We start from the raw sequence: 6,376 nt of genomic DNA on the forward strand, positions 1-6,376 counted from the left end.
CACACACACACACACACACACACACACACACACACACACACACGGTGGTGGTGGTGTTTGTGTGTGTGTGCGCACATGTGTGATAAAGTAATCTGGAAGGACCAGCAGACAGATCCCAAATGTTAACGATAATAATTTCCAGGTGGTGAGATTACAAACACATACTTCCTTTCTTCCTCGTGCTTTCCTGTACCGTCTCAGTTTCTTTGACCGCTAGCTAAATCTCCCTAAAATGTCCATCCGCCAAGTGCCACAGGGGAGGTGCTGAGAAAGAGCTGAGGGAATTCAGAGGCAGAAGAGCCAGCTTCTAACATCCTGGGTTCCCCACGACTTTCCCTAAAGCGGTCCCCGGGGTGGTTCTCGCCTCCAGGCTCGGTGCCTCAGGCACATCCTGACTCTTCAGAAGCACAGCTCTCCTCTTCAAGTTCCCTGACTCCAACACCGTCAGTGGCTCCCATTGTCTCGTGAACACCAGTTCGCTCCCTTGGTAGGAATCCAGAGCCTTCCGCCATCTGGCTTCAACCCTGTAGATATTCCCTGTCCTTCCCGCCGGAGTCATTGAGAGATATTCACACACACACACACACACACAATTGTTCAGGTTATAGAATTCTCTGCATGGAGCCCTACTTGAGAACGCACTTCTACTTAAGGACAGTGGGTGGGGCCATCTCACTCCTCTCTCCCACCCACTTCAATGGTCCTACTCCCCAGCCATGGATCAATCTGGTGGCTTATGCTCACGTACCATCTCTAGACTGCAAACTCTTTACAACTAGGGTTCCTAGCTGGCACATTAAACATGGGTGGGTGGGTAGGGTGGGCTCAGGCACCTTTCTATCTGTCAAGGTTGAATTCAACTGCTTTTCTGAAGGGAAAACAATAGTGCAAAACCCGTGGACGGCTCCATGGCTGTTTCCTACTTGAGGGAAGAGTACTCACTCCCCAGTCATCCGCTCGACACATAGTTCTCAATAAGCCAATGCTGGAGGGGGGGGGGTGTCAGCAGTGAACATGACCTACCATCTTGGTGCATAAGGAGCAACCAAACCCGCAAACTCACCAAGACCCTACAGGTCAGAGTAGACCCGCCCCCTATGGGTTTCTGCGACTGTAACTCTTTAAGGGAGTAGAAAGCCCCACCTTTCTCCTGAGGAACGGCTGGTGGTTTCCAAAGGCTGACCCTGAGGTTAGAACCCCATTAAGCCTCGGGGGCTCTTCCCTAAGGGATGATGTGTCACGCTAATCACCACTTAGCTGATCTCAGCTCATGGAGACCCAAGTCTAACATCCGAAAAGGCTTCATGACCATGTCCGGCCTTCTAATGTGGGGAACTCAACCCCAGCACTCTATTGAACAAATACCCAGCAGCTGACTGTCCAGCATAATTCCTGAACATATATGTTTTAGCAATGGAAAGAAAGCACCAGCAGACAGGCAGACTTGGATCATCACTGACCCCCACATCTCGGCAGTTCTGTGAGGCAGTTCAGCTCATGACTACGGGTTTGTGTTTGTGCCCGAAATAGAACCCAAGTCAGCTGGCATCAGGAGAAGTGATTCTAAGTCAAATGCAAAAACCCGCCACTGTCACTTTGGAAGTGTGCTGGAAGCGGGTAGTCACTGCTGTCTTTTAGCATGTTTACCTAACACCACCGGCTCTTTTTTGACTTTCATTTGGGTGTTTACTCCACAAACAGTCACGCTGTTCCCCACGTGCCCCTGGGCCACAGCTTGTCTCTCAGCCGAGCACTGAGTTCAGAAAGACCCCTTGCTGACGCCCACACAGCACACTTCCCGTGCCCATCCTCACCTTGCCCTTCAGGTCTGGGAGATGCGGAAGTCTTTCTGGTGCCAACATAGGGTGCACCCGGTGACTCTTACCTCAAGGGCCCCTGGGAGAAGACCCTCCTGGCAGAACCAGCTTCACCTCACTTGGCCTCTCAGGTGGCCACCCAGAGGAGACACAAGGAGAACAAGAGAAGCCCAGGCTTCCAATCCTCTGGAGAAGAAGATATTCACAATATGCCAGCTTGTGACAAGAGCCAAAGAGTTTTGTAGGTAGTAAATATAAACCACACTAAATCCGCTGCCATCACATCGCTCCCAACTCATAGCAAGTTTCTGAGACTATAACTCTACAGAAGCAGAGAGTCTGGTTTCTCTCCCGAGGAGTTTGAACCACCGACCTTGAAGTTGGCAACCCAAGGCCTAACCCCCAGCACCACTCACTCACTGTCATTGAGTCAATGCCGACTCATCTCAACCCTCTAAGACAGGGATGCTCCAGTGAGTTATCCGAGACTGTGACTCGTGACGGGAGTGGAAAGCCCCATCTGTCTCCCTCAGAGCAGCTGGTGGTTTCAAACTGATGACCTTTCAGTAAGCAGCCCAACACACACCCACCGGAATCCATTGCGACGGAATTGATTCCAACTCACGCTAACTCTATATAGACTTTCTGAGGCTATCCATCTTTATGGGAGCAGATAGCGTCACCTTCTTCCCGAGGGGTAGCGGATGGATTTGAACTGCTGACCTTGCGGGTGGGCAGTCCAACCCTTACCCGATAGTGCCACCAATATCCGAACCATGAACCTTTCCGTTTGTAGTCAAGTGTTTAACTGTGCCAGATCCTTGCTTTGCAACGAGTGCTCTTTGGACCAGGAGTTGCACTGGCATTGCCTGGGAGCTGGCTGGCAAGGCCATCCCGGACCCAGTGTGTCAGCAATGTGTATCAAAAAAAAAAAAAAAAGATTCCCCGGGCCGTCAGGGCATCCCAGCTGGAGATGCTCTGGGCTGGTGGTCTGTAAGTTCCTTTCAATTCTGTGCATCTACAATCTAGGCCAGTTCCTACCACCCTGTGAGGAAGGAGGCTGCTAGGGGTTCCCCGGGAGGCTGCTGGCTGGGACCTGAGCTGGCTGGACGGCACCGCAGCAACCAGCTTCAGGGCCAGGCAGGCAGCATGGCAGGCGGCCACTGGCTACCGGTCAGCATGACCCTCCCTGAGATGCATGCTGCCCACCTGCCAGGAAAACCGCTCAAGCTGTCACGACAGAGCGTGACCCTGAGGCGGAGACTGGAGGCAGGTAGCGCCTCACGCAGCGAGCTCTCCCTGGTCATGGGAGTTTCACTTGGGGTCCTGGGCTCCCTGCCATCCAGCCAGGACCAGCTGCTCAGCCATCCTTGAGGCTGACGGGCAGCCAGCGTGATGGGGAAAGGCAGGGAGGTGAGCTTATGGGCACAGGGGAGCTGATGGCCCCCAATATGAGGAAAACTTCAGAGGTTAAATTGTGTGGTGTCTTGGGGCTGACCAATTGTGAGGCCCATGGACCTGACATAGGAGCAGTGTGGGGAGAGTCCATCAGCAATGAAGCTTCTAGAGCGGCGGTTCTCAACCTGTGGGTCGCAACCCCTTTGGGGTCAAATGACCCTTTCACAGGGGTCGCCTAATACATCCTGCATATCACATATTTACATTACGATTCATAACAGTAGCAAAATGACAGTTATGAAATAGCAACAGAAGTAATTTTAAGGTGAGGGGGTGGTCACCACAGCAGGAGGAACTGTACGAAAAGGGCTCAGCATTAGGAAGGCTGAGAACCACTGCTCTCGAGCATCGTTCCTTTTTTGGAGTCCTGTGATCTGGACCAGCCCTTCTCTGCTGCCGCCCCTTTGCTTTCTAGCCCTTAATTTCCACCCGAGTGAAATCAGACCTGATCCATTCATTCTGACAGCTGGGCTCTAAAGGCATGCTGGACACCAGACTAAGCTCTGCAGAAACAAGCAGTAGTCATGGTGCTCAGAATTAGGATAATTCTTCTAAAGACCCTTCCAGCTCAAATATTTTATGGTCAGTTCAACGCAGGTGCTGGACTCAAACCTGAGCTTTGCTACTGACCAGGTGAGTGGAAACAACTCATCTAGAATATGGGCTAGCGGCTCCTCCTCCCACAGTCATTGTGAGGCTCTGGCAGCAGGTAAACGCCCTCCATGCAGTTGCTTATTAGACTTTCCCCGTGTTCCAGCCTGAGCTACACACGCCAGTGGGGGGCGCCAGTGGGGGCACCGTTAGCCACATGCGAAGGAGCGCTAGGGGAATAACTGCTAAGCGCGTGGCTGCTAACCCAAAGGTCGGTGGTTCGGACCCACCCAGCGGCCCCACAGGAGCAAAGAGCAGGCAATCTGCTCCCATGGAAGAGTGCAGCTGAGACCACCCCATGGGGCATTCTGCTCTGTCACAAGGGGTGGCTCTGAGTCGGAACCACCTGGACAGCACCTGACAGCAGCTGTGTGTGGCTCTGAGCGTGCGAAATGCCACGAGCCCAAACTGAGACGTTTGGGCCCCAGAGATGGGCTTGCACGTACACGTATGAAGCACACAGATCCTGAAGACTGTTTGTGGATGAAGGAATGTTCTCAGATGTCTCCACGACATCTGATAAACTACGACGAAAAAATAAATAAAACGAATTACTTAAAGGTAGAGAGGGATATCATCTTTAAGTCAAACACGATAGAAACGTAATCTTCCTCTTAGAAAAGAAGGGCAGTGTGCGCGTTGCACACAACCGTATCTCTTCCGGGCAGGGTCCGCTACTATCGCGTTCAGCTCAAAGATAGCAGGTCGCTTGGAATGTGGCTCTCTCCACGATCCTGACAGTAATCCAGTCTCCCTCATCAGGTTCCGGAAAGGGCTAAGGACATCTCTCGGCGTCCCCCATTTCAGAACATCTACTCATCCCTCATCCATTCAAATATGTTCTGAGTTCCTACCTGGTGCCCAGGTGCTACACTACACGGGGACTGTAGTGACAGCTGAGACACGACTGGATACACTGTGACCCACAGGTCACATGCAGCCCTCTAGCACATCCATGACAACACCCCCCCACACACCGTCCTCTGACTCACAGTGACCCTACAGGGCAGAGGGGAGCTGCTCCCGTGGGTGTCCAGGGTGGTCGGTCTTTACGGGAGCAGAACGCTGCACCTTTCTCCTGAGAACTGGCTGGTGCGTTCAAACAGCTGAGCTTGTAGTTAGCAGCCCAATCCGAAATCCATGATGTTACCAGGGCACATTCACACCTCGCTTACTGACTATCTCATTATCACACGTTTCCCAGTGACGATATTAGCTGAAAAAAATCTACTATCCGACTGCTTTGCACAGGAATCACGTAGATCTGGCAGAACACTGAGGTTCAAGGCAAGAGGTACTGTTGGCTGCGATGGTTAAGGTTATGTGCCAAATTGACTGGGCTGTGATTCCCAGTGGTTTGGCAGTTATATAAGGATGTAAGTTGGCAGTTACGTAATGATAGGATTTGGCAGTCACATAACGATGTGGTCATCCTCCATTGGCACCTTATGCCCACATTTGCTGACCAGCCTGGTCTCTGGAGCCCAGCACTTGGATGAGTGAGGAGTGGGTGCCATGTTCTATAGACACAGCCACGCCCATTCCTTGACAGATGGTCTATGGCTGCTTTTTTTTTTTGGCCACAGTCAGGCCTTTTAACCAAATCCTCATGGTTCTGTCATGGCAGATAAACCCAAACCGGAACAAACCCAAACTTGTAAAATGCAGGTGTACTGGAAGGATAACCCGAAATAGAAATTTTACAGGCCGACGCCCTGCTAGGAACTTAATCTTCCTCTTAGAAAACAAGGGCAGTGTGTGTGTTGCAGGCAACCAAATCTCTTCCGGGCAGAGTTAGCAACTACTGCGTTCAGCTCAAAGATGGCAGGTCGCTTGGAATGTGGTTCTCTCCACGATCCTGATAATAACCCAGTCTCCCTCATCAGGTTCCGGAACGAGCTAACCACATCTCTCAGAGTCCCTCAGCTCCTCCTTCCTCCCTTTGCTTGCTGGTGCTACACAGCATGCCTCACGATTCGCATAATAAACATGAGAATGAATTGTGTATTAGGGACCTCCTCCCACTAAATGTGAGCTCCTTCAGAGCAGGGATTTCCCTCCGCTTTCACTGTGTACAGTTCAATGAAATCAATGAATCATGTTGTGCAACCATCGCAAATAATCACCGTCAGATTTCCCATCCCCGTAAACAGAAATTCTGCTTCCTGAACGAGGGCTCTGCCTTCCCCTCCCACCTCTAGGAAGCAATCATAAACCTTTAGGGTTTGTGTATTTTCCTAATGGAAGCTCGAGAACTATTGCTCGAATGAGTGAATGAAGTATAAGTTGAGAAAAGCAGGGACATGGAGAAGCTAAAGAATCAGATGGTTCAGGAAGGGACCAGACGAGGGTGGCAAGTCACCTAGTCTCCAGGTGGCCTCCCCCAGGACCAAGGACCTCCCACAAGCCTCCATCTTTCCGCAGTAGAAGGTACTGCCTCCTTTCCTGTG

At 51.5% G+C, this 6,376-nt stretch overlaps 1 protein-coding gene across 1 annotated transcript in view; it reads right to left on the bottom strand.

Moving 5' to 3' along the window:
* Positions 1-5,078, bottom strand: part of TMEM266 (transmembrane protein 266) — a 140,696-nt gene extending 135,618 nt beyond the window's left edge. The window contains exon 1 of the mRNA XM_045285675.1: positions 4,919-5,078. The gene's annotated coding sequence lies outside the window, so the exon portion shown is untranslated. The remainder of the gene's footprint in view (positions 1-4,918) is intronic.
* Positions 5,079-6,376: the final 1,298 nt, after the last annotated feature.

The sequence above is a fragment of the Echinops telfairi genome, unplaced genomic scaffold (genome assembly GCF_000313985.2).
Source record: "Echinops telfairi isolate 266 unplaced genomic scaffold, ASM31398v2 ScPeMD7_7475;HRSCAF=8513, whole genome shotgun sequence".
Classification (NCBI taxonomy): Eukaryota; Metazoa; Chordata; class Mammalia; order Afrosoricida; family Tenrecidae; genus Echinops; species Echinops telfairi.